Source organism: Channa argus, unplaced genomic scaffold (assembly GCF_033026475.1).
Source record: "Channa argus isolate prfri unplaced genomic scaffold, Channa argus male v1.0 Contig009, whole genome shotgun sequence".
NCBI classification, from domain to species: Eukaryota; Metazoa; Chordata; class Actinopteri; order Anabantiformes; family Channidae; genus Channa; species Channa argus.
Window position 1 is genome coordinate 44,548 of NW_027125228.1, and position 26,932 is coordinate 71,479.

General features: G+C 41.5%; 26 pseudogenes; all 26 read left to right on the forward strand.

The window, feature by feature from the left end:
• The first annotated feature begins 532 nt into the window (after positions 1–532).
• On the forward strand, positions 533–651 carry LOC137110054 (5S ribosomal RNA; annotated as a pseudogene).
• An 868-nt stretch (positions 652–1,519) lies between these two features.
• On the forward strand, positions 1,520–1,638 carry LOC137110367 (5S ribosomal RNA; annotated as a pseudogene).
• An 868-nt stretch (positions 1,639–2,506) lies between these two features.
• LOC137110391 (5S ribosomal RNA) lies at positions 2,507–2,625 on the forward strand (annotated as a pseudogene).
• Positions 2,626–3,482: 857 nt separating this feature from the next.
• Positions 3,483–3,601, forward strand: LOC137110066 (5S ribosomal RNA; annotated as a pseudogene).
• An 868-nt stretch (positions 3,602–4,469) lies between these two features.
• On the forward strand, positions 4,470–4,588 carry LOC137110392 (5S ribosomal RNA; annotated as a pseudogene).
• An 867-nt stretch (positions 4,589–5,455) lies between these two features.
• On the forward strand, positions 5,456–5,574 carry LOC137110200 (5S ribosomal RNA; annotated as a pseudogene).
• Positions 5,575–6,431: 857 nt separating this feature from the next.
• Positions 6,432–6,550, forward strand: LOC137110145 (5S ribosomal RNA; annotated as a pseudogene).
• An 857-nt stretch (positions 6,551–7,407) lies between these two features.
• On the forward strand, positions 7,408–7,526 carry LOC137110146 (5S ribosomal RNA; annotated as a pseudogene).
• An 857-nt stretch (positions 7,527–8,383) lies between these two features.
• Positions 8,384–8,502, forward strand: LOC137110630 (5S ribosomal RNA; annotated as a pseudogene).
• An 867-nt stretch (positions 8,503–9,369) lies between these two features.
• Positions 9,370–9,488, forward strand: LOC137110763 (5S ribosomal RNA; annotated as a pseudogene).
• An 857-nt stretch (positions 9,489–10,345) lies between these two features.
• On the forward strand, positions 10,346–10,464 carry LOC137110148 (5S ribosomal RNA; annotated as a pseudogene).
• Positions 10,465–11,321: 857 nt separating this feature from the next.
• Positions 11,322–11,440, forward strand: LOC137110921 (5S ribosomal RNA; annotated as a pseudogene).
• An 857-nt stretch (positions 11,441–12,297) lies between these two features.
• On the forward strand, positions 12,298–12,416 carry LOC137110079 (5S ribosomal RNA; annotated as a pseudogene).
• Positions 12,417–14,250: 1,834 nt separating this feature from the next.
• LOC137110262 (5S ribosomal RNA) lies at positions 14,251–14,369 on the forward strand (annotated as a pseudogene).
• An 869-nt stretch (positions 14,370–15,238) lies between these two features.
• Positions 15,239–15,356, forward strand: LOC137110808 (5S ribosomal RNA; annotated as a pseudogene).
• Positions 15,357–16,212: 856 nt separating this feature from the next.
• Positions 16,213–16,331, forward strand: LOC137110091 (5S ribosomal RNA; annotated as a pseudogene).
• Positions 16,332–17,199: 868 nt separating this feature from the next.
• On the forward strand, positions 17,200–17,318 carry LOC137110393 (5S ribosomal RNA; annotated as a pseudogene).
• Positions 17,319–18,185: 867 nt separating this feature from the next.
• On the forward strand, positions 18,186–18,304 carry LOC137110600 (5S ribosomal RNA; annotated as a pseudogene).
• Positions 18,305–19,161: 857 nt separating this feature from the next.
• Positions 19,162–19,280, forward strand: LOC137110150 (5S ribosomal RNA; annotated as a pseudogene).
• Positions 19,281–20,137: 857 nt separating this feature from the next.
• LOC137110713 (5S ribosomal RNA) lies at positions 20,138–20,256 on the forward strand (annotated as a pseudogene).
• Positions 20,257–21,123: 867 nt separating this feature from the next.
• LOC137110765 (5S ribosomal RNA) lies at positions 21,124–21,242 on the forward strand (annotated as a pseudogene).
• Positions 21,243–22,099: 857 nt separating this feature from the next.
• Positions 22,100–22,218, forward strand: LOC137110151 (5S ribosomal RNA; annotated as a pseudogene).
• Positions 22,219–23,075: 857 nt separating this feature from the next.
• LOC137110631 (5S ribosomal RNA) lies at positions 23,076–23,194 on the forward strand (annotated as a pseudogene).
• Positions 23,195–24,061: 867 nt separating this feature from the next.
• On the forward strand, positions 24,062–24,180 carry LOC137110766 (5S ribosomal RNA; annotated as a pseudogene).
• An 857-nt stretch (positions 24,181–25,037) lies between these two features.
• Positions 25,038–25,156, forward strand: LOC137110226 (5S ribosomal RNA; annotated as a pseudogene).
• Positions 25,157–26,013: 857 nt separating this feature from the next.
• LOC137110227 (5S ribosomal RNA) lies at positions 26,014–26,132 on the forward strand (annotated as a pseudogene).
• The last annotated feature ends 800 nt before the right edge of the window (positions 26,133–26,932 follow it).

The following is a 26,932-nucleotide window of genomic DNA, read 5'->3' on the forward strand; positions in this document are numbered from 1 at the left end:
TTGGTTTCCAAACCTTATTTAGCATTTTTGAATTGTTAGGTTTTGTGCCGTGGTTTTGTTTATAAATTGTATATTTTGTAAATAGTATTAAATCTGTAGGGGTGGACTGCCATTTTTCTTTTGATTGTTTTCTCTTGTTTTCACATTAGGGAGTTAGGGTTAGCGACTGTCTTTTGGTTTGTTTCTTTCTATCAGGCTAGCTAGCACTTTCTGTGGGAAATGGCTTATTTTGTTTATTATGTTGGCCTTGGTTCGCCCTGAGTTGTAGTGTCATGTTTTGTTTGACACTTTCTTTCGTTTAAAATAAATATCATTCTGTTGGAACATCTCAATCCTGGATTTTGGTTTGAGGATCGGAGAGGGAACATGCAAATTTATCTTTGTATGTTTCACCCTGACCCCCTAGACAGGGGCGTAACAGACCAGTACAGTTATAGTACTTTGTACTTTGCCACATTTATCTTCTTCTTAGCAAGTGTCATGCATTCTGCTTCTCTAGCGTTTTTAAGAGCTGTTGATAATGTCAAATGCAGCTTACGGCCACACCGCTCTCTAAGCGCCCGATCTCGTCCGATCTCGGCAGCCAAATAGAGCCGGGCCTGGTTAGTACTTGGTAGGAAGACCGCCTGGGAATACCAGGTGCTGTAAGCTTTTTTGCTTGGGTTTACGGGCAGCTCAAGCTGGTGTTACTGCCTATTTATTCATAGAAATTGTTCTATATTTTCATCAAATTTTGTTCTTTCATTGCTGTTTTGCTACTTTATTGGTTTGTCAACCATCGTGCTTCATTACTAGTAGACCATGTTACGGTCATGGCCATATGTGTTGTTTTTATTTTCTTGTTCTTATAGGTGCCCTGCCTGATTGGCTGGATTTGGGGGAAGTACAGGAAGCTGATTGGTCCATCCTACACTTCCTGGAGTTTTAAAAGTACGGTTCCCAACAGCTAGCGAGGCTCTTTCTGGCAGCAGCACCTGTTTGCTGTTCTTAGTTTCCAAATCTTATTTAGCATTTTTGAATTGTTAGGTTTTGTGCCGTGGTTTTGTTTATAAATTGTATATTTTGTAAATAGTATTAAATCTGTAGGGGTGGACTGCCATTTTTCTTTTGATTGTTTTCTCTTGTTTTCACATTAGGGAGTTAGGGTTAGCGACTATTATTTGGTTTGTTTATTTCTATCAGGCTAGCTAGCACTTTCTGTGGGAAATGGCTTATTTTGTTTATTATGTTGGCCTTGGTTCGCCCTGAGTTGTAGTGTCATGTTTTGTTTGACACTTTCTTTCGTTTAAAATAAATATCATTCTGTTGGAACATCTCGATTCTGGATTTTGGTTTGGGGATCGGAGAGGGAACATGCTAATTTATCTTTGTATGTTGCACCCTGACCCCCTAGACAGGGGCGTAACAGACCAGTACAGTTATAGTACTTTGTACTTTGCCACATTTATCTTCTTCTTAGCAAGTGTCATGCATTCTTCTTCTCCAGCGTTTTTAAGAGCTGTTGATGATGTCAAATGCAGCTTACGGCCACACCGCTCTCTGAGCGCCCGATCTCGTCCGATCTCGGCAGCCAAATAGGGCTGGGCCTGGTTAGTACTTGGTAGGAAGACCGCCTGGGAATACCAAGTGCTGTAAGCTTTTTTGCTTGGGTTTACGGGCAGCACAAGCTGGTGTTACTGCCTATTTATTCATAGAAATTGTTCTATATTTTAATCAAATTTTGTTCTTTCATTGCTGTTTTGCTACTTTATTGGTTTGTCAACCATCGTGCTTCATTACTAGTAGACCATGTTACGGTCCTGGCCATATGTGTTGTTTTTATTTTCTTGTTCTTATAGGTGCCCTGCCTGATTGGCCGGATTTGGGGGAAGTACAGGAAGCTGATTGGTCCATCCTACACTTCCTGGAGTTTTAAAAGTACGGTTCCCAACAGCTAGCGAGGCTCTTTCTGGCAGCAGCACCTGTTTGCTGTTCTTGGTTTCCAAACCTTATTTAGCATTTTTGAATTGTTAGGTTTTGTGCCGTGGTTTTGTTTATAAATTGTATATTTTGTAAATAGTATTAAATCTGTAGGGGTGGACTGCCATTTTTCTTTTGATTGTTTTCTCTTGTTTTCGCATTAGGGAGTTAGGGTTAGCGACTGTCTTTTGGTTTGTTTCTTTCTATCAGGCTAGCTAGCACTTTCTGTGGGAAATGGCTTATTTTGTTTATTATGTTGGCCTTGGTTCGCCCTGAGTTGTAGTGTCATGTTTTGTTTGACACTTTCTTTCGTTTAAAATAAATATCATTCTGTTGGAACATCTCAATCCTGGATTTTGGTTTGGGGATCGGAGAGGGAACATGCAAATTTATCTTTGTATGTTTCACCCTGACCCCCTAGACAGGGGCGTAACAGACCAGTACAGTTATAGTACTTTGTACTTTGCCACATTTATCTTCTTCTTAGCAAGTGTCATGCATTCTGCTTCTCTAGCGTTTTTAAGAGCTGTTGATGATATCAAATGCATGTTACGGCCACACCGCTCTCTAAGCGCCCGATCTCGTCCGATCTCGGCAGCCAAATAGGGCCGGGCCTGGTTAGTACTTGGTAGGAAGACCGCCTGGGAATACCAGGTGCTGTAAGCTTTTTTGCTTGGGTTTACGGGCAGCTCAAGCTGGTGTTACTGCCTATTTATTCATAGAAATTGTTCTATATTTTCATCAAATTTTGTTCTTTCATTGCTGTTTTGCTACTTTATTGGTTTGTCAACCATCGTGCTTCATTACTAGTAGACCATGTTACGGTCCTGGCCATATGTGTTGTTTTTATTTTCTTGTTCTTATAGGTGCCGTGCCTGATTGGCCGGATTTGGGGGAAGTACAGGAAGCTGATTGGTCCATCCTACACTTCCTGGAGTTTTAAATGTACGGTTCCCAACAGCTAGCGAGGCTCTTTCTGGCAGCAGCACCTGTTTGCTGTTCTTGGTTTCCAAATCTTATTTAGCATTTTTGAATTGTTAGGTTTTGTGCCGTGGTTTTGTTTATAAATTGTATATTTTGTAAATAGTATTAAATCTGTAGGGGTGAACTGCCATTTTCTTTGGACTGTTTTCACATTAGGGAGTTAGGGTTAGCGACTGTCTTTTGGTTTGTTTCTTTCTATCAGGCTAGCTAGCACTTTCTGTGGGAAATGGCTTATTTTGTTTATTATGTTGGCCTTGGTTCGCCCTGAGTTGTAGTGTCATGTTTTGTTTGACACTTTCTTTCGTTTAAAATAAATATCATTCTGTTGGAACATGTCGATCCTGGATTTTGGTTTGGGGATCGGAGAGGGAACATGCAAATTTATCTTTGTATGTTTCACCCTGACCCCCTAGACAGGGGCGTAACAGACCAGTACAGTTATAGTACTTTGTACTTTGCCACATTTATCTTCTTCTTAGCAAGTGTCATGCATTCTGCTTCTCCAGCGTTTTTAAGAGCTGTTGATGATATCAAATGCAGCTTACGGCCACACCGCTCTCTAAGCGCCCGATCTCGTCCGATCTCGGCAGCCAAATAGAGCCGGGCCTGGTTAGTACTTGGTAGGAAGACCGCCTGGGAATACCAGGTGCTGTAAGCTTTTTTGCTTGGGTTTACGGGCAGCACAAGCTGGTGTTACTGCCTATTTATTCATAGAAATTGTTCTATATTTTCATCAAATTTTGTTCTTTCATTGCTGTTTTGCTACTTTATTGGTTTGCCAACCATCGTGCTTCATTACTAGTAGACCATGTTACGGTCCTGGCCATATGTGTTGTTTTTATTTTCTTGTTCTTATAGGTGCCCTGCCTGATTAGCTGGATTGGGGGGCAGTACAGGAAGCTGATTGGTCCATCCTACACTTCCTGGAGTTTTAAAAGTATGGTTCCCAACAGCTAGCGAGGCTCTTTCTGGCATCAGCACCTGTTTGCTGTTCTTGGTTTCCAAACCTTATTTAGCATTTTTGAATTGTTAGGTTTTGTGCCGTGGTTTTGTTTATAAATTGTATATTTTGTAAATAGTATTAAATCTGTAGGGGTGGACTGCCATTTTTCTTTTGATTGTTTTCTCTTGTTTTCACATTAGGGAGTTAGGGTTAGCGACTGTCTTTTGGTTTGTTTCTTTCTATCAGGCTAGCTAGCACTTTCTGTGGGAAATGGCTTATTTTGTTTATTATGTTGGCCTTGGTTCGCCCTGAGTTGTAGTGTCATGTTTTGTTTGACACTTTCTTTCGTTTAAAATAAATATCATTCTGTTGGAACATCTCAATCCTGGATTTTGGTTTGGGGATCGGAGAGGGAACATGCAAATTTATCTTTGTATGTTTCACCCTGACCCCCTAGACAGGGGCGTAACAGACCAGTACAGTTATAGTACTTTGTACTTTGCCACATTTATCTTCTTCTTAGCAAGTGTCATGCATTCTGCTTCTCTAGCGTTTTTAAGAGCTGTTGATGATGTCAAATGCATGTTACGGCCACACCGCTCTCTAAGCGCCCGATCTCGTCCGATCTCGGCAGCCAAATAGGGCCGGGCCTGGTTAGTACTTGGTAGGAAGACCGCCTGGGAATACCAGGTGCTGTAAGCTTTTTTGCTTGGGTTTACGGGCAGCTCAAGCTGGTGTTACTGCCTATTTATTCATAGAAATTGTTCTATATTTTCATCAAATTTTGTTCTTTCATTGCTGTTTTGCTACTTTATTGGTTTGTCAACCATCGTGCTTCATTACTAGTAGACCATGTTACGGTCCTGGCCATATGTGTTGTTTTTATTTTCTTGTTCTTATAGGTGCCCTGCCTGATTGGCCGGATTTGGGGGAAGTACAGGAAGCTGATTGGTCCATCCTACACTTCCTGGAGTTTTAAAAGTACGGTTCCCAACAGCTAGCGAGGCTCTTTCTGGCAGCAGCACCTGTTTGCTGTTCTTGGTTTCCAAATCTTATTTAGCATTTTTGAATTGTTAGGTTTTGTGCCGTGGTTTTGTTTATAAATTGTATATTTTGTAAATAGTATTAAATCTGTAGGGGTGGACTGCCATTTTCTTTTGATTGTTTTCTCTTGTTTTCACATTAGGGAGTTAGGGTTAGCGACTATCTTTTGGTTTGTTTATTTCTATCAGGCTAGCTAGCACTTTCTGTGGGAAATGGCTTATTTTGTTTATTATGTTGGCCTTGGTTCGCCCTGAGTTGTAGTGTCATGTTTTGTTTGACACTTTCTTTCGTTTAAAATAAATATCATTCTGTTGGAACATCTCAATCCTGGATTTTGGTTTGAGGATCGGAGAGGGAACATGCAAATTTATCTTTGTATGTTTCACCCTGACCCCCTAGACAGGGGCGTAACAGACCAGTACAGTTATAGTACTTTGTACTTTGCCACATTTATCTTCTTCTTAGCAAGTGTCATGCATTCTGCTTCTCTAGCGTTTTTAAGAGCTGTTGATAATGTCAAATGCAGCTTACGGCCACACCGCTCTCTAAGCGCCCGATCTCGTCCGATCTCGGCAGCCAAATAGAACCGGGCCTGGTTAGTACTTGGTAGGAAGACCGCCTGGGAATACCAGGTGCTGTAAGCTTTTTTGCTTGGGTTTACGGGCAGCTCAAGCTGGTGTTACTGCCTATTTATTCATAGAAATTGTTCTATATTTTCATCAAATTTTGTTCTTTCATTGCTGTTTTGCTACTTTATTCGTTTGTCAACCATCGTGCTTCATTACTAGTAGACCATGTTACGGTCATGGCCATATGTGTTGTTTTTATTTTCTTGTTCTTATAGGTGCCCTGCCTGATTGGCCGGATTTGGGGGAAGTACAGGAAGCTGATTGGTCCATCCTACACTTCCTGGAGTTTTAAAAGTACGGTTCCCAACAGCTAGCGAGGCTCTTTCTGGCAGCAGCACCTGTTTGCTGTTCTTAGTTTCCAAATCTTATTTAGCATTTTTGAATTGTTAGGTTTTGTGCCGTGGTTTTGTTTATAAATTGTATATTTTGTAAATAGTATTAAATCTGTAGGGGTGAACTGCCATTTTCTTTGGACTGTTTTCACATTAGGGAGTTAGGGTTAGCGACTGTCTTTTGGTTTGTTTATTTCTATCAGGCTAGCTAGCACTCTCTGTGGGAAATGGCTTATTTTGTTTATTATGTTGGCCTTGGTTCGCCCTGAGTTGTAGTGTCATGTTTTGTTTGACACTTTCTTTCGTTTAAAATAAATATCATTCTGTTGGAACATCTCGATCCTGGATTTTGGTTTGGGGATCGGAGAGGGAACATGCTAATTTATCTTTGTATGTGGCACCCTGACCCCCTAGACAGGGGCGTAACAGACCAGTACAGTTATAGTACTTTGTACTTTGCCACATTTATCTTCTTCTTAGCAAGTGTCATGCATTCTGCTTCTCCAGCGTTTTTAAGAGCTGTTGATGATGTCAAATGCAGCTTACGGCCACACTGCTCTCTAAGCGCCCGATCTCGTCCGATCTCGGCAGCCAAATAGAGCCGGGCCTGGTTAGTACTTGGTAGGAAGACCGCCTGGGAATACCAGGTGCTGTAAGCTTTTTTGCTTGGGTTTACGGGCAGCACAAGCTGGTGTTACTGCCTATTTATTCATAGAAATTGTTCTATATTTTCATCAAATTTTGTTCTTTCATTGCTGTTTTGCTACTTTATTGGTTTGTCAACCATCGTGCTTCATTACTAATAGACCATGTTACGGTCCTGGCCATATGTGTTGTTTTTATTTTCTTGTTCTTATAGGTGCCCTGCCTGATTGGCCGGATTGGGGGGCAGTACCGGAAGCTGAGTGGTCCATCCTACACTTCCTGGAGTTTTAAAAGTACGGTTCCCAACAGCTAGCGAGGCTCTTTCTGGCAGCAGCACCTGTTTGCTGTTCTTAGTTTCCAAATCTTATTTAGCATTTTTGAATTGTTAGGTTTTGTGCCGTGGTTTTGTTTATAAATTGTATATTTTGTAAATAGTATTAAATCTGTAGGGGTGAACTGCCATTTTCTTTGGACTGTTTTCACATTAGGGAGTTAGGGTTAGCGACTGTCTTTTGGTTTGTTTATTTCTATCAGGCTAGCTAGCACTCTCTGTGGGAAATGGCTTATTTTGTTTATTATGTTGGCCTTGGTTCGCCCTGAGTTGTAGTGTCATGTTTTGTTTGACACTTTCTTTCGTTTAAAATAAATATCATTCTGTTGGAACATCTCGATCCTGGATTTTGGTTTGGGGATCGGAGAGGGAACATGCTAATTTATCTTTGTATGTGGCACCCTGACCCCCTAGACAGGGGCGTAACAGACCAGTACAGTTATAGTACTTTGTACTTTGCCACATTTATCTTCTTCTTAGCAAGTGTCATGCATTCTGCTTCTCCAGCGTTTTTAAGAGCTGTTGATGATGTCAAATGCAGCTTACGGCCACACTGCTCTCTAAGCGCCCGATCTCGTCCGATCTCGGCAGCCAAATAGAGCCGGGCCTGGTTAGTACTTGGTAGGAAGACCGCCTGGGAATACCAGGTGCTGTAAGCTTTTTTGCTTGGGTTTACGGGCAGCACAAGCTGGTGTTACTGCCTATTTATTCATAGAAATTGTTCTATATTTTCATCAAATTTTGTTCTTTCATTGCTGTTTTGCTACTTTATTGGTTTGTCAACCATCGTGCTTCATTACTAATAGACCATGTTACGGTCCTGGCCATATGTGTTGTTTTTATTTTCTTGTTCTTATAGGTGCCCTGCCTGATTGGCCGGATTGGGGGGCAGTACCGGAAGCTGAGTGGTCCATCCTACACTTCCTGGAGTTTTAAAAGTACGGTTCCCAACAGCTAGCGAGGCTCTTTCTGGCATCAGCACCTGTTTGCTGTTCTTTGTTTCCAAACCTTATTTAGTATTTCTGAATTGTTAGGTTTTGTGCCGTGGTTTTGTTTATAAATTGTATATTTTGTAAATAGTATTAAATCTGTAGGGGTGAACTACCATTTTCTTTGGACTGTTTTCACATTAGGGAGTTAGGGTTAGCGACTGTCTTTTGGTTTGTTTATTTCTATCAGGCTAGCTAGCACTTTCTGTGGGAAATGGCTTATTTTGTTTATTATGTTGGCCTTGGTTCGCCCTGAGTTGTAGTGTCATGTTTTGTTTGACACTTTCTTTCGTTTAAAATAAATATCATTCTGTTGGAACATCTCGATCCTGGATTTTGGTTTGGGGATCGGAGAGGGAACATGCTAATTTATCTTTGTATGTTGCACCCTGACCCCCTAGACAGGGGCGTAACAGACCAGTACAGTTATAGTGCTTTGTACTTTGCCACATTTATCTTCTTCTTAGCAAGTGTCATGCATTCTGCTTCTCCAGCGTTTTTGAGAGCTGTTGATGATGTCAAATGCAGCTTATGGCCACACTGCTCTCTAAGCGCCCGATCCCGTCCGATCTCGGCAGCCAAATAGGGCCGGGCCTTGTTAGTACTTGGTAGGAAGACCGCCTGGGAATACCAGGTGCTGTAAGCTTCTTTGCTTGGGTTTACGGGCAGCACAAGCTGGTGTTACTGCCTATTTATTCATAGAAATTGTTCTATATTTTCATCAAATTTTGTTCTTTCATTGCTGTTTTGCTACTTTATTGGTTTGTCAACCATCGTGCTTCATTACTAGTAGACCATGTTACGGTCCTGGCCATATGTGTTGTTTTTATTTTCTTGTTCTTATAGGTGCCGTGCCTGATTGGCCGGATTTGGGGGAAGTACAGGAAGCTGATTGGTCCATCCTACACTTCCTGGAGTTTTAAATGTACGGTTCCCAACAGCTAGCGAGGCTCTTTCTGGCAGCAGCACCTGTTTGCTGTTCTTGGTTTCCAAATCTTATTTAGCATTTTTGAATTGTTAGGTTTTGTGCCGTGGTTTTGTTTATAAATTGTATATTTTGTAAATAGTATTAAATCTGTAGGGGTGGACTGCCATTTTCTTTTGATTGTTTTCTCTTGTTTTCACATTAGGGAGTTAGGGTTAGCGACTATCTTTTGGTTTGTTTATTTCTATCAGGCTAGCTAGCACTTTCTGTGGGAAATGGCTTATTTTGTTTATTATGTTGGCCTTGGTTCGCCCTGAGTTGTAGTGTCATGTTTTGTTTGACACTTTCTTTCGTTTAAAATAAATATCATTCTGTTGGAACATCTCAATCCTGGATTTTGGTTTGGGGATCGGAGAGGGAACATGCAAATTTATCTTTGTATGTTTCACCCTGACCCCCTAGACAGGGGCGTAACAGACCAGTACAGTTATAGTACTTTGTACTTTGCCACATTTATCTTCTTCTTAGCAAGTGTCATGCATTCTGCTTCTCTAGCGTTTTTAAGAGCTGTTGATGATGTCAAATGCATGTTACGGCCACACCGCTCTCTAAGCGCCCGATCTCGTCCGATCTCGGCAGCCAAATAGGGCCGGGCCTGGTTAGTACTTGGTAGGAAGACCGCCTGGGAATACTAGGTGCTGTAAGCTTTTTTGCTTGGGTTTACGGGCAGCTCAAGCTGGTGTTACTGCCTATTTATTCATAGAAATTGTTCTATATTTTCATCAAATTTTGTTCTTTCATTGCTGTTTTGCTACTTTATTGGTTTGCCAACCATCGTGCTTCATTACTAGTAGACCATGTTACGGTCATGGCCATATGTGTTGTTTTTATTTTCTTGTTCTTATAGGTGCCCTGCCTGATTGGCTGGATTTGGGGGAAGTACAGGAAGCTGATTGGTCCATCCTACACTTCCTGGAGTTTTAAAAGTACGGTTCCCAACAGCTAGCGAGGCTCTTTCTGGCAGCAGCACCTGTTTGCTGTTCTTGGTTTCCAAATCTTATTTAGCATTTTTAAATTGTTAGGTTTTGTGCCGTGGTTTTGTTTATAAATTGTATATTTTGTAAATAGTATTAAATCTGTAGGGGTGAACTGCCATTTTCTTTGGACTGTTTTCACATTAGGGAGTTAGGGTTAGCGACTGTCTTTTGGTTTGTTTATTTCTATCAGGCTAGCTAGCACTCTCTGTGGGAAATGGCTTATTTTGTTTATTATGTTGGCCTTGGTTCGCCCTGAGTTGTAGTGTCATGTTTTGTTTGACACTTTCTTTCGTTTAAAATAAATATCATTCTGTTGGAACATCTCGATCCTGGATTTTGGTTTGGGGATCGGAGAGGGAACATGCTAATTTATCTTTGTATGTGGCACCCTGACCCCCTAGACAGGGGCGTAACAGACCAGTACAGTTATAGTACTTTGTACTTTGCCACATTTATCTTCTTCTTAGCAAGTGTCATGCATTCTGCTTCTCCAGCGTTTTTAAGAGCTGTTGATGATGTCAAATGCAGCTTACGGCCACACTGCTCTCTAAGCGCCCGATCTCGTCCGATCTCGGCAGCCAAATAGAGCCGGGCCTGGTTAGTACTTGGTAGGAAGACCGCCTGGGAATACCAGGTGCTGTAAGCTTTTTTGCTTGGGTTTACGGGCAGCACAAGCTGGTGTTACTGCCTATTTATTCATAGAAATTGTTCTATATTTTCATCAAATTTTGTTCTTTCATTGCTGTTTTGCTACTTTATTGGTTTGTCAACCATCGTGCTTCATTACTAATAGACCATGTTACGGTCCTGGCCATATGTGTTGTTTTTATTTTCTTGTTCTTATAGGTGCCCTGCCTGATTGGCCGGATTGGGGGGCAGTACCGGAAGCTGAGTGGTCCATCCTACACTTCCTGGAGTTTTAAAAGTACGGTTCCCAACAGCTAGCGAGGCTCTTTCTGGCATCAGCACCTGTTTGCTGTTCTTTGTTTCCAAACCTTATTTAGTATTTCTGAATTGTTAGGTTTTGTGCCGTGGTTTTGTTTATAAATTGTATATTTTGTAAATAGTATTAAATCTGTAGGGGTGAACTACCATTTTCTTTGGACTGTTTTCACATTAGGGAGTTAGGGTTAGCGACTGTCTTTTGGTTTGTTTATTTCTATCAGGCTAGCTAGCACTTTCTGTGGGAAATGGCTTATTTTGTTTATTATGTTGGCCTTGGTTCGCCCTGAGTTGTAGTGTCATGTTTTGTTTGACACTTTCTTTCGTTTAAAATAAATATCATTCTGTTGGAACATCTCGATCCTGGATTTTGGTTTGGGGATCGGAGAGGGAACATGCTAATTTATCTTTGTATGTTGCACCCTGACCCCCTAGACAGGGGCGTAACAGACCAGTACAGTTATAGTGCTTTGTACTTTGCCACATTTATCTTCTTCTTAGCAAGTGTCATGCATTCTGCTTCTCCAGCGTTTTTGAGAGCTGTTGATGATGTCAAATGCAGCTTATGGCCACACTGCTCTCTAAGCGCCCGATCCCGTCCGATCTCGGCAGCCAAATAGGGCCGGGCCTTGTTAGTACTTGGTAGGAAGACCGCCTGGGAATACCAGGTGCAGTAAGCTTTTTTGCTTGGGTTTACGGGCAGCACAAGCTGGTGTTACTGCCTATTTATTCATAGAAATTGTTCTATATTTTCATCAAATTTTGTTCTTTCATTGCTGTTTTGCTACTTTATTGGTTTGCCAACCATCGTGCTTCATTACTAGTAGACCATGTTACGGTCCTGGCCATATGTGTTGTTTTTATTTTCTTGTTCTTATAGGTGCCCTGCCTGATTGGCTGGATTGGGGGGCAGTACAGGAAGCTGATTGGTCCATCCTACACTTCCTGGAGTTTTAAAAGTATGGTTCCCAACAGCTAGCGAGGCTCTTTCTGGCATCAGCACCTGTTTGCTGTTCTTGGTTTCCAAACCTTATTTAGCATTTTTGAATTGTTAGGTTTTGTGCCGTGGTTTTGTTTATAAATTGTATATTTTGTAAATAGTATTAAATCTGTAGGGGTGAACTGCCATTTTCTTTGGACTGTTTTCACATTAGGGAGTTAGGGTTAGCGACTGTCTTTTGGTTTGTTTATTTCTATCAGGCTAGCTAGCACTTTCTGTGGGAAATGGCTTATTTTGTTTATTATGTTGGCCTTGGTTCGCCCTGAGTTGTAGTGTCATGTTTTGTTTGACACTTTCTTTCGTTTAAAATAAATATCATTCTGTTGGAACATCTCGATCCTGGATTTTGGTTTGGGGATCGGAGAGGGAACATGCTAATTTATCTTTGTATGTTGCACCCTGACCCCCTAGACAGGGGCGTAACAGACCAGTACAGTTATAGTACTTTGTACGTTGCCACATTTATCTTCTTCTTAGCAAGTGTCATGCATTCTGCTTCTCCAGCGTTTTTAAGAGCTGTTGATGATATCAAATGCAGCTTACGGCCACACCGCTCTCTAAGCGCCCGATCTCGTCCGATCTCGGCAGCCAAATAGAGCCGGGCCTGGTTAGTACTTGGTAGGAAGACCGCCTGGGAATACCAGGTGCTGTAAGCTTTTTTGCTTGGGTTTACGGGCAGCACAAGCTGGTGTTACTGCCTATTTATTCATAGAAATTGTTCTATATTTTCATCAAATTTTGTTCTTTCATTGCTGTTTTGCTACTTTATTGGTTTGCCAACCATCGTGCTTCATTACTAGTAGACCATGTTACGGTCCTGGCCATATGTGTTGTTTTTATTTTCTTGTTCTTATAGGTGCCCTGCCTGATTGGCTGGATTGGGGGGCAGTACAGGAAGCTGATTGGTCCATCCTACACTTCCTGGAGTTTTAAAAGTATGGTTCCCAACAGCTAGCGAGGCTCTTTCTGGCATCAGCACCTGTTTGCTGTTCTTGGTTTCCAAACCTTATTTAGCATTTTTGAATTGTTAGGTTTTGTGCCGTGGTTTTGTTTATAAATTGTATATTTTGTAAATAGTATTAAATCTGTAGGGGTGGACTGCCATTTTTCTTTTGATTGTTTTCTCTTGTTTTCACATTAGGGAGTTAGGGTTAGCGACTGTCTTTTGGTTTGTTTCTTTCTATCAGGCTAGCTAGCACTTTCTGTGGGAAATGGCTTATTTTGTTTATTATGTTGGCCTTGGTTCGCCCTGAGTTGTAGTGTCATGTTTTGTTTGACACTTTCTTTCGTTTAAAATAAATATCATTCTGTTGGAACATCTCAATCCTGGATTTTGGTTTGGGGATCGGAGAGGGAACATGCAAATTTATCTTTGTATGTTTCACCCTGACCCCCTTGACAGGGGCGTAACAGACCAGTACAGTTATAGTACTTTGTACTTTGCCACATTTATCTTTTTCTTAGCAAGTGTCATGCATTCTGCTTCTCTAGCGTTTTTAAGAGCTGTTGATGATGTCAAATGCATGTTACGGCCACACCGCTCTCTAAGCGTCCGATCTCGGCAGCCAAATAGGGCCGGGCCTGGTTAGTACTTGGTAGGAAGACCGCCTGGGAATACCAGGTGCTGTAAGCTTTTTTGCTTGGGTTTACGGGCAGCTCAAGCTGGTGTTACTGCCTATTTATTCATAGAAATTGTTCTATATTTTCATCAAATTTTGTTCTTTCATTGCTGTTTTGCTACTTTATTGGTTTGTCAACCATCGTGCTTCATTACTAGTAGACCATGTTACGGTCATGGCCATATGTGTTGTTTTTATTTTCTTGTTCTTATAGGTGCCCTGCCTGATTGGCCGGATTTGGGGGAAGTACAGGAAGCTGATTGGTCCATCCTACACTTCCTGGAGTTTTAAAAGTACGGTTCCCAACAGCTAGCGAGGCTCTTTCTGGCAGCAGCACCTGTTTGCTGTTCTTAGTTTCCAAATCTTATTTAGCATTTTTGAATTGTTAGGTTTTGTGCCGTGGTTTTGTTTATAAATTGTATATTTTGTAAATAGTATTAAATCTGTAGGGGTGGACTGCCATTTTCTTTGGACTGTTTTCACATTAGGGAGTTAGGGTTAGCGACTATCTTTTGGTTTGTTTATTTCTATCAGGCTAGCTAGCACTTTCTGTGGGAAATGGCTTATTTTGTTTATTATGTTGGCCTTGGTTCGCCCTGAGTTGTAGTGTCATGTTTTGTTTGACACTTTCTTTCGTTTAAAATAAATATCATTCTGTTGGAACATCTCGATTCTGGATTTTGGTTTGGGGATCGGAGAGGGAACATGCTAATTTATCTTTGTATGTTGCACCCTGACCCCCTAGACAGGGGCGTAACAGACCAGTACAGTTATAGTACTTTGTACTTTGCCACATTTATCTTTATCTTAGCAAGTGTCATGCATTCTGCTTCTCCAGCGTTTTTAAGAGCTGTTGATGATGTCAAATGCAGCTTACGGCCACACCGCTCTCTGAGCGCCCGATCTCGTCCGATCTCGGCAGCCAAATAGGGCCGGACCTGGTTAGTACTTGGTAGGAAGACCGCCTGGGAATACCAGGTGCTGTAAGCTTTTTTGCTTGGGTTTACGAGCAGCACAAGCTGGTGTTACTGCCTATTTATTCATAAAAATTGTTCTATATTTTCATCAAATTTTGTTCTTTCATTGCTGTTTTGCTACTTTATTATTGGTTTGTCAACCATCGTGCTTCATTACTAGTAGACCATGTTACGGTCCTGGCCATATGTGTTGTTTTTATTTTCTTGTTCTTATAGGTGCCCTGCCTGATTGGCCGGATTTGGGGGAAGTACAGGAAGCTGATTGGTCCATCCTACACTTCCTGGAGTTTTAAAAGTACGGTTCCCAACAGCTAGCGAGGCTCTTTCTGGCAGCAGCACCTGTTTGCTGTTCTTGGTTTCCAAACCTTATTTAGCATTTTTGAATTGTTAGGTTTTGTGCCGTGGTTTTGTTTATAAATTGTATATTTTGTAAATAGTATTAAATCTGTAGGGGTGGACTGCCATTTTTCTTTTGATTGTTTTCTCTTGTTTTCGCATTAGGGAGTTAGGGTTAGCGACTGTCTTTTGGTTTGTTTCTTTCTATCAGGCTAGCTAGCACTTTCTGTGGGAAATGGCTTATTTTGTTTATTATGTTGGCCTTGGTTCGCCCTGAGTTGTAGTGTCATGTTTTGTTTGACACTTTCTTTCGTTTAAAATAAATATCATTCTGTTGGAACATCTCAATCCTGGATTTTGGTTTGGGGATCGGAGAGGGAACATGCAAATTTATCTTTGTATGTTTCACCCTGACCCCCTAGACAGGGGCGTAACAGACCAGTACAGTATAGTACTTTGTACTTTGCCACATTTATCTTCTTCTTAGCAAGTGTCATGCATTCTGCTTCTCTAGCGTTTTAAGAGCTGTTGATGATATCAAATGCATGTTACGGCCACACCGCTCTCTAAGCGCCCGATCTCGTCCGATCTCGGCAGCCAAATAGGGCCGGGCCTGGTAGTACTTGGTAGGAAGACCGCCTGGGAATACCAGGTGCTGTAAGCTTTTTTGCTTTGGTTTACGGGCAGCTCAAGCTGGTGTTACTGCCTATTTATTCATAGAAATTGTTCTATATTTTCATCAAATTTTGTTCTTTCATTGCTGTTTTGCTACTTTATTGGTTTGTCAACCATCGTGCTTCATTACTAGTAGACCATGTTACGGTCCTGGCCATATGTGTTGTTTTTATTTTCTTGTTCTTATAGGTGCCGTGCCTGATTGGCCGGATTTGGGGGAAGTACAGGAAGCTGATTGGTCCATCCTACACTTCCTGGAGTTTTAAATGTACGGTTCCCAACAGCTAGCGAGGCTCTTTCTGGCAGCAGCACCTGTTTGCTGTTCTTGGTTCCAAATCTTATTTAGCATTTTTGAATTGTTAGGTTTTGTGCCGTGGTTTTGTTTATAAATTGTATATTTTGTAAATAGTATTAAATCTGTAGGGGTGAACTGCCATTTTCTTTGGACTGTTTTCACATTAGGGAGTTAGGGTTAGCGACTGTCTTTTGGTTTGGTTTCTTTCTATCAGGCTAGCTAGCACTTTCTGTGGGAAATGGCTTATTTTGTTTATTATGTTGGCCTTGGTTCGCCCTGAGTTGTAGTGTCATGTTTTGTTTGACACTTTCTTTCGTTTAAAATAAATATCATTCTGTTGGAACATGTCGATCCTGGATTTTGGTTTGGGGATCGGAGAGGGAACATGCAAATTTATCTTTGTATGTTTCACCCTGACCCCTAGACAGGGGCGTAACAGACCAGTACAGTTATAGTACTTTGTACTTTGCCACATTTATCTTCTTCTTAGCAAGTGTCATGCATTCTGCTTCTCCAGCGTTTTTAAGAGCTGTTGATGATATCAAATGCAGCTTACGGCCACACCGCTCTCTAAGCGCCCGATCTCGTCCGATCTCGGCAGCCAAATAGAGCCGGGCCTGGTTAGTACTTGGTAGGAAGACCGCCTGGGAATACCAGGTGCTGTAAGCTTTTTTGCTTGGGTTTACGGGCAGCACAAGCTGGTGTTACTGCCTATTTATTCATAGAAATTGTTCTATATTTTCATCAAATTTTGTTCTTTCATTGCTGTTTTGCTACTTTATTGGTTTGCCAACCATCGTGCTTCATTACTAGTAGACCATGTTACGGTCCTGGCCATATGTGTTGTTTTTATTTTCTTGTTCTTATAGGTGCCCTGCCTGATTGGCTGGATTGGGGGGCAGTACAGGAAGCTGATTGGTCCATCCTACACTTCCTGGAGTTTTAAAAGTATGGTTCCCAACAGCTAGCGAGGCTCTTTCTGGCATCAGCACCTGTTTGCTGTTCTTGGTTTCCAAACCTTATTTAGCATTTTTGAATTGTTAGGTTTTGTGCCGTGGTTTTGTTTATAAATTGTATATTTTGTAAATAGTATTAAATCTGTAGGGGTGGACTGCCATTTTTCTTTTGATTGTTTTCTCTTGTTTTCACATTAGGGAGTTAGGGTTAGCGACTGTCTTTTGGTTTGTTTCTTTCTATCAGGCTAGCTAGCACTTTCTGTGGGAAATGGCTTATTTTGTTTATTATGTTGGCCTTGGTTCGCCCTGAGTTGTAGTGTCATGTTTTGTTTGACACTTTCTTTCGTTTAAAATAAATATCATTCTGTTGGAACATCTCAATCCTGGATTTTGGTTTGGGGATCGGAGAGGGAACATGCAAATTTATCTTTGTATGTTTCACCCTGACCCCCTAGACAGGGGCGTAACAGACCAGTACAGTTATAGTACTTTGTACTTTGCCACATTTATCTTCTTCTTAGCAAGTGTCATGCATTCTGCTTCTCTAGCGTTTTTAAGAGCTGTTGATGATGTCAAATGCATGTTACGGCCACACCGCTCTCTAAGCGCCCGATCTCGTCCGATCTCGGCAGCCAAATAGGGCCGGGCCTGGTTAGTACTTGGTAGGAAGACCGCCTGGGAATACCAGGTGCTGTAAGCTTTTTTGCTTGGGTTTACGGGCAGCTCAAGCTGGTGTTACTGCCTATTTATTCATAGAAATTGTTCTATATTTTCATCAAATTTTGTTCTTTCATTGCTGTTTTGCTACTTTATTGGTTTGTCAACCATCGTGCTTCATTACTAGTAGACCATGTTACGGTCCTGGCCATATGTGTTGTTTTTATTTTCTTGTTCTTATAGGTGCCCTGCCTGATTGGCCGGATTTGGGGGAAGTACAGGAAGCTGATTGGTCCATCCTACACTTCCTGGAGTTTTAAAAGTACGGTTCCCAACAGCTAGCGAGGCTCTTTCTGGCAGCAGCACCTGTTTGCTGTTCTTGGTTTCCAAATCTTATTTAGCATTTTTGAATTGTTAGGTTTTGTGCCGTGGTTTTGTTTATAAATTGTATATTTTGTAAATAGTATTAAATCTGTAGGGGTGGACTGCCATTTTCTTTTGATTGTTTTCTCTTGTTTTCACATTAGGGAGTTAGGGTTAGCGACTATCTTTTGGTTTGTTTATTTCTATCAGGCTAGCTAGCACTTTCTGTGGGAAATGGCTTATTTTGTTTATTATGTTGGCCTTGGTTCGCCCTGAGTTGTAGTGTCATGTTTTGTTTGACACTTTCTTTCGTTTAAAATAAATATCATTCTGTTGGAACATCTCAATCCTGGATTTTGGTTTGAGGATCGGAGAGGGAACATGCAAATTTATCTTTGTATGTTTCACCCTGACCCCCTAGACAGGGGCGTAACAGACCAGTACAGTTATAGTACTTTGTACTTTGCCACATTTATCTTCTTCTTAGCAAGTGTCATGCATTCTGCTTCTCCAGCGTTTTTAAGAGCTGTTGATGATGTCAAATGCAGCTTACGGCCACACCGCTCTCTGAGCGCCCGATCTCGTCCGATCTCAGCAGCCAAATAGGGCCGGGCCTGGTTAGTACTTGGTAGGAAGACCGCCTGGGAATACCAGGTGCTGTAAGCTTTTTTGCTTGGGTTTACGGGCAGCTCAAGCTGGTGTTACTGCCTATTTATTCATAGAAATTGTTCTATATTTTCATCAAATTTTGTTCTTTCATTGCTGTTTTGCTACTTTATTGGTTTGTCAACCATCGTGCTTCATTACTAGTAGACCATGTTACGGTCATGGCCATATGTGTTGTTTTTATTTTCTTGTTCTTATAGGTGCCCTGCCTGATTGGCTGGATTTGGGGGAAGTACAGGAAGCTGATTGGTCCATCCTACACTTCCTGGAGTTTTAAAAGTACGGTTCCCAACAGCTAGCGAGGCTCTTTCTGGCAGCAGCACCTGTTTGCTGTTCTTGGTTTCCAAATCTTATTTAGCATTTTTAAATTGTTAGGTTTTGTGCCGTGGTTTTGTTTATAAATTGTATATTTTGTAAATAGTATTAAATCTGTAGGGGTGAACTGCCATTTTCTTTGGACTGTTTTCACATTAGGGAGTTAGGGTTAGCGACTGTCTTTTGGTTTGTTTATTTCTATCAGGCTAGCTAGCACTCTCTGTGGGAAATGGCTTATTTTGTTTATTATGTTGGCCTTGGTTCGCCCTGAGTTGTAGTGTCATGTTTTGTTTGACACTTTCTTTCGTTTAAAATAAATATCATTCTGTTGGAACATCTCGATCCTGGATTTTGGTTTGGGGATCGGAGAGGGAACATGCTAATTTATCTTTGTATGTGGCACCCTGACCCCCTAGACAGGGGCGTAACAGACCAGTACAGTTATAGTACTTTGTACTTTGCCACATTTATCTTCTTCTTAGCAAGTGTCATGCATTCTGCTTCTCCAGCGTTTTTAAGAGCTGTTGATGATGTCAAATGCAGCTTACGGCCACACTGCTCTCTAAGCGCCCGATCTCGTCCGATCTCGGCAGCCAAATAGAGCCGGGCCTGGTTAGTACTTGGTAGGAAGACCGCCTGGGAATACCAGGTGCTGTAAGCTTTTTTGCTTGGGTTTACGGGCAGCACAAGCTGGTGTTACTGCCTATTTATTCATAGAAATTGTTCTATATTTTCATCAAATTTTGTTCTTTCATTGCTGTTTTGCTACTTTATTGGTTTGTCAACCATCGTGCTTCATTACTAATAGACCATGTTACGGTCCTGGCCATATGTGTTGTTTTTATTTTCTTGTTCTTATAGGTGCCCTGCCTGATTGGCCGGATTGGGGGGCAGTACCGGAAGCTGAGTGGTCCATCCTACACTTCCTGGAGTTTTAAAAGTACGGTTCCCAACAGCTAGCGAGGCTCTTTCTGGCATCAGCACCTGTTTGCTGTTCTTTGTTTCCAAACCTTATTTAGTATTTCTGAATTGTTAGGTTTTGTGCCGTGGTTTTGTTTATAAATTGTATATTTTGTAAATAGTATTAAATCTGTAGGGGTGAACTACCATTTTCTTTGGACTGTTTTCACATTAGGGAGTTAGGGTTAGCGACTGTCTTTTGGTTTGTTTATTTCTATCAGGCTAGCTAGCACTTTCTGTGGGAAATGGCTTATTTTGTTTATTATGTTGGCCTTGGTTCGCCCTGAGTTGTAGTGTCATGTTTTGTTTGACACTTTCTTTCGTTTAAAATAAATATCATTCTGTTGGAACATCTCGATCCTGGATTTTGGTTTGGGGATCGGAGAGGGAACATGCTAATTTATCTTTGTATGTTGCACCCTGACCCCCTAGACAGGGGCGTAACAGACCAGTACAGTTATAGTGCTTTGTACTTTGCCACATTTATCTTCTTCTTAGCAAGTGTCATGCATTCTGCTTCTCCAGCGTTTTTGAGAGCTGTTGATGATGTCAAATGCAGCTTATGGCCAAACTGCTCTCTAAGCGCCCGATCCCGTCCGATCTCGGCAGCCAAATAGGGCCGGGCCTTGTTAGTACTTGGTAGGAAGACCGCCTGGGAATACCAGGTGCTGTAAGCTTCTTTGCTTGGGTTTACGGGCAGCACAAGCTGGTGTTACTGCCTATTTATTCATAGAAATTGTTCTATATTTTCATCAAATTTTGTTCTTTCATTGCTGTTTTGCTACTTTATTGGTTTGTCAACCATCGTGCTTCATTACTAGTAGACCATGTTACGGTCCTGGCCATATGTGTTGTTTTTATTTTCTTGTTCTTATAGGTGCCGTGCCTGATTGGCCGGATTTGGGGGAAGTACAGGAAGCTGATTGGTCCATCCTACACTTCCTGGAGTTTTAAATGTACGGTTCCCAACAGCTAGCGAGGCTCTTTCTGGCAGCAGCACCTGTTTGCTGTTCTTGGTTTCCAAATCTTATTTAGCATTTTTGAATTGTTAGGTTTTGTGCCGTGGTTTTGTTTATAAATTGTATATTTTGTAAATAGTATTAAATCTGTAGGGGTGGACTGCCATTTTCTTTTGATTGTTTTCTCTTGTTTTCACATTAGGGAGTTAGGGTTAGCGACTATCTTTTGGTTTGTTTATTTCTATCAGGCTAGCTAGCACTTTCTGTGGGAAATGGCTTATTTTGTTTATTATGTTGGCCTTGGTTCGCCCTGAGTTGTAGTGTCATGTTTTGTTTGACACTTTCTTTCGTTTAAAATAAATATCATTCTGTTGGAACATCTCAATCCTGGATTTTGGTTTGGGGATCGGAGAGGGAACATGCAAATTTATCTTTGTATGTTTCACCCTGACCCCCTAGACAGGGGCGTAACAGACCAGTACAGTTATAGTACTTTGTACTTTGCCACATTTATCTTCTTCTTAGCAAGTGTCATGCATTCTGCTTCTCTAGCGTTTTTAAGAGCTGTTGATGATGTCAAATGCATGTTACGGCCACACCGCTCTCTAAGCGCCCGATCTCGTCCGATCTCGGCAGCCAAATAGGGCCGGGCCTGGTTAGTACTTGGTAGGAAGACCGCCTGGGAATACTAGGTGCTGTAAGCTTTTTTGCTTGGGTTTACGGGCAGCTCAAGCTGGTGTTACTGCCTATTTATTCATAGAAATTGTTCTATATTTTCATCAAATTTTGTTCTTTCATTGCTGTTTTGCTACTTTATTGGTTTGCCAACCATCGTGCTTCATTACTAGTAGACCATGTTACGGTCATGGCCATATGTGTTGTTTTTATTTTCTTGTTCTTATAGGTGCCCTGCCTGATTGGCTGGATTTGGGGGAAGTACAGGAAGCTGATTGGTCCATCCTACACTTCCTGGAGTTTTAAAAGTACGGTTCCCAACAGCTAGCGAGGCTCTTTCTGGCAGCAGCACCTGTTTGCTGTTCTTGGTTTCCAAATCTTATTTAGCATTTTTAAATTGTTAGGTTTTGTGCCGTGGTTTTGTTTATAAATTGTATATTTTGTAAATAGTATTAAATCTGTAGGGGTGAACTGCCATTTTCTTTAGACTGTTTTCACATTAGGGAGTTAGGGTTAGCGACTGTCTTTTGGTTTGTTTATTTCTATCAGGCTAGCTAGCACTCTCTGTGGGAAATGGCTTATTTTGTTTATTATGTTGGCCTTGGTTCGCCCTGAGTTGTAGTGTCATGTTTTGTTTGACACTTTCTTTCGTTTAAAATAAATATCATTCTGTTGGAACATCTCGATCCTGGATTTTGGTTTGGGGATCGGAGAGGGAACATGCTAATTTATCTTTGTATGTGGCACCCTGACCCCCTAGACAGGGGCGTAACAGACCAGTACAGTTATAGTACTTTGTACTTTGCCACATTTATCTTCTTCTTAGCAAGTGTCATGCATTCTGCTTCTCCAGCGTTTTTAAGAGCTGTTGATGATGTCAAATGCAGCTTACGGCCACACTGCTCTCTAAGCGCCCGATCTCGTCCGATCTCGGCAGCCAAATAGAGCCGGGCCTGGTTAGTACTTGGTAGGAAGACCGCCTGGGAATACCAGGTGCTGTAAGCTTTTTTGCTTGGGTTTACGGGCAGCACAAGCTGGTGTTACTGCCTATTTATTCATAGAAATTGTTCTATATTTTCATCAAATTTTGTTCTTTCATTGCTGTTTTGCTACTTTATTGGTTTGTCAACCATCGTGCTTCATTACTAATAGACCATGTTACGGTCCTGGCCATATGTGTTGTTTTTATTTTCTTGTTCTTATAGGTGCCCTGCCTGATTGGCCGGATTGGGGGGCAGTACCGGAAGCTGAGTGGTCCATCCTACACTTCCTGGAGTTTTAAAAGTACGGTTCCCAACAGCTAGCGAGGCTCTTTCTGGCATCAGCACCTGTTTGCTGTTCTTTGTTTCCAAACCTTATTTAGTATTTCTGAATTGTTAGGTTTTGTGCCGTGGTTTTGTTTATAAATTGTATATTTTGTAAATAGTATTAAATCTGTAGGGGTGAACTACCATTTTCTTTGGACTGTTTTCACATTAGGGAGTTAGGGTTAGCGACTGTCTTTTGGTTTGTTTATTTCTATCAGGCTAGCTAGCACTTTCTGTGGGAAATGGCTTATTTTGTTTATTATGTTGGCCTTGGTTCGCCCTGAGTTGTAGTGTCATGTTTTGTTTGACACTTTCTTTCGTTTAAAATAAATATCATTCTGTTGGAACATCTCGATCCTGGATTTTGGTTTGGGGATCGGAGAGGGAACATGCTAATTTATCTTTGTATGTTGCACCCTGACCCCCTAGACAGGGGCGTAACAGACCAGTACAGTTATAGTGCTTTGTACTTTGCCACATTTATCTTCTTCTTAGCAAGTGTCATGCATTCTGCTTCTCCAGCGTTTTTGAGAGCTGTTGATGATGTCAAATGCAGCTTATGGCCACACTGCTCTCTAAGCGCCCGATCCCGTCCGATCTCGGCAGCCAAATAGGGCCGGGCCTTGTTAGTACTTGGTAGGAAGACCGCCTGGGAATACCAGGTGCTGTAAGCTTCTTTGCTTGGGTTTACGGGCAGCACAAGCTGGTGTTACTGCCTATTTATTCATAGAAATTGTTCTATATTTTCATCAAATTTTGTTCTTTCATTGCTGTTTTGCTACTTTATTGGTTTGTCAACCATCGTGCTTCATTACTAGTAGACCATGTTACGGTCCTGGCCATATGTGTTGTTTTTATTTTCTTGTTCTTATAGGTGCCGTGCCTGATTGGCCGGATTTGGGGGAAGTACAGGAAGCTGATTGGTCCATCCTACACTTCCTGGAGTTTTAAATGTACGGTTCCCAACAGCTAGCGAGGCTCTTTCTGGCAGCAGCACCTGTTTGCTGTTCTTGGTTTCCAAATCTTATTTAGCATTTTTGAATTGTTAGGTTTTGTGCCGTGGTTTTGTTTATAAATTGTATATTTTGTAAATAGTATTAAATCTGTAGGGGTGGACTGCCATTTTCTTTTGATTGTTTTCTCTTGTTTTCACATTAGGGAGTTAGGGTTAGCGACTATCTTTTGGTTTGTTTATTTCTATCAGGCTAGCTAGCACTTTCTGTGGGAAATGGCTTATTTTGTTTATTATGTTGGCCTTGGTTCGCCCTGAGTTGTAGTGTCATGTTTTGTTTGACACTTTCTTTCGTTTAAAATAAATATCATTCTGTTGGAACATCTCAATCCTGGATTTTGGTTTGGGGATCGGAGAGGGAACATGCAAATTTATCTTTGTATGTTTCACCCTGACCCCCTAGACAGGGGCGTAACAGACCAGTACAGTTATAGTACTTTGTACTTTGCCACATTTATCTTCTTCTTAGCAAGTGTCATGCATTCTGCTTCTCTAGCGTTTTTAAGAGCTGTTGATGATGTCAAATGCATGTTACGGCCACACCGCTCTCTAAGCGCCCGATCTCGTCCGATCTCGGCAGCCAAATAGGGCCGGGCCTGGTTAGTACTTGGTAGGAAGACCGCCTGGGAATACTAGGTGCTGTAAGCTTTTTTGCTTGGGTTTACGGGCAGCTCAAGCTGGTGTTACTGCCTATTTATTCATAGAAATTGTTCTATATTTTCATCAAATTTTGTTCTTTCATTGCTGTTTTGCTACTTTATTGGTTTGCCAACCATCGTGCTTCATTACTAGTAGACCATGTTACGGTCCTGGCCATATGTGTTGTTTTTATTTTCTTGTTCTTATAGGTGCCCTGCCTGATTGGCCGGATTGGGGGGCAGTACAGGAAGATGATTGGTCCATCCTACACTTCCTGGAGTTTTAAAAGTACGGTTCCCAACAGCTAGCGAGGCTCTTTCTGGCATCAGCACCTGTTTGCTGTTCTTGGTTTCCAAACCTTATTTAGCATTTTTGAATTGTTAGGTTTTGTGCCGTGGTTTTGTTTATAAATTGTATATTTTGTAAATAGTATTAAATCTGTAGGGGTGAACTGCCATTTTCTTTGGACTGTTTTCACATTAGGGAGTTAGGGTTAGCGACTGTCTTTTGGTTTGTTTATTTCTATCAGGCTAGCTAGCACTTTCTGTGGGAAATGGCTTATTTTGTTTATTATGTTGGCCTTGGTTCGCCCTGAGTTGTAGTGTCATGTTTTGTTTGACACTTTCTTTCGTTTAAAATAAATATCATTCTGTTGGAACATCTCGATCCTGGATTTTGGTTTGGGGATCGGAGAGGGAACATGCTAATTTATCTTTGTATGTGGCACCCTGACCCCCTAGACAGGGGCGTAACAGACCAGTACAGTTATAGTACTTTGTACTTTGCCACATTTATCTTCTTCTTAGCAAGTGTCATGCATTCTGCTTCTCCAGCGTTTTTAAGAGCTGTTGATGATGTCAAATGCAGCTTACGGCCACACCGCTCTCTAAGCGCCCGATCTCGTCCGATCTCGGCAGCCAAATAGAGCCGGGCCTGGTTAGTACTTGGTAGGAAGACCGCCTGGGAATACCAGGTGCAGTAAGCTTTTTTGCTTGGGTTTACGGGCAGCACAAGCTGGTGTTACTGCCTATTTATTCGTAGAAATTGTTCTATATTTTCATCAAATTTTGTTCTTTCATTGCTGTTTTGCTACTTTATTGGTTTGCCAACCATCGTGCTTCATTACTAGTAGACCATGTTACGGTCCTGGCCATATGTGTTGTTTTTATTTTCTTGTTCTTATAGGTGCCCTGCCTGATTGGCCGGATTGGGGGGCAGTACAGGAAGCTGATTGGTCCATCCTACACTTCCTGGAGTTTTAAAAGTACGGTTCCCAACAGCTAGCGAGGCTCTTTCTGGCATCAGCACCTGTTTGCTGTTCTTGGTTTCCAAACCTTATTTAGCATTTTTGAATTGTTAGGTTTTGTGCCGTGGTTTTGTTTATAAATTGTATATTTTGTAAATAGTATTAAATCTGTAGGGGTGAACTGCCATTTTCTTTGGACTGTTTTCACATTAGGGAGTTAGGGTTAGCGACTGTCTTTTGGTTTGTTTATTTCTATCAGGCTAGCTAGCACTCTCTGTGGGAAATGGCTTATTTTGTTTATTATGTTGGCCTTGGTTCGCCCTGAGTTGTAGTGTCATGTTTTGTTTGACACTTTCTTTCGTTTAAAATAAATATCATTCTGTTGGAACATCTCGATCCTGGATTTTGGTTTGGGGATCGGAGAGGGAACATGCTAATTTATCTTTGTATGTGGCACCCTGACCCCCTAGACAGGGGCGTAACAGACCAGTACAGTTATAGTACTTTGTACTTTGCCACATTTATCTTCTTCTTAGCAAGTGTCATGCATTCTGCTTCTCCAGCGTTTTTAAGAGCTGTTGATGATGTCAAATGCAGCTTACGGCCACACCGCTCTCTAAGCGCCCGATCTCGTCCGATCTCGGCAGCCAAATAGAGCCGGGCCTGGTTAGTACTTGGTAGGAAGACCGCCTGGGAATACCAGGTGCAGTAAGCTTTTTTGCTTGGGTTTACGGGCAGCACAAGCTGGTGTTACTGCCTATTTATTCATAGAAATTGTTCTATATTTTCATCAAATTTTGTTCTTTCATTGCTGTTTTGCTACTTTATTGGTTTGCCAACCATCGTGCTTCATTACTAGTAGACCATGTTACGGTCCTGGCCATATGTGTTGTTTTTATTTTCTTGTTCTTATAGGTGCCCTGCCTGATTGGCTGGATTGGGGGGCAGTACAGGAAGCTGATTGGTCCATCCTACACTTCCTGGAGGTTTAAAAGTATGGTTCCCAACAGCTAGCGAGGCTCTTTCTGGCATCAGCACCTGTTTGCTGTTCTTGGTTTCCAAACCTTATTTAGCATTTTTGAATTGTTAGGTTTTGTGCCGTGGTTTTGTTTATAAATTGTATATTTTGTAAATAGTATTAAATCTGTAGGGGTGAACTGCCATTTTCTTTGGACTGTTTTCACATTAGGGAGTTAGGGTTAGCGACTGTCTTTTGGTTTGTTTATTTCTATCAGGCTAGCTAGCACTTTCTGTGGGAAATGGCTTATTTTGTTTATTATGTTGGCCTTGGTTCGCCCTGAGTTGTAGTGTCATGTTTTGTTTGACACTTTCTTTCGTTTAAAATAAATATCATTCTGTTGGAACATCTCGATCCTGGATTTTGGTTTGGGGATCGGAGAGGGAACATGCTAATTTATCTTTGTATGTTGCACCCTGACCCCCTAGACAGGGGCGTAACAGACCAGTACAGTTATAGTACTTTGTACGTTGCCACATTTATCTTCTTCTTAGCAA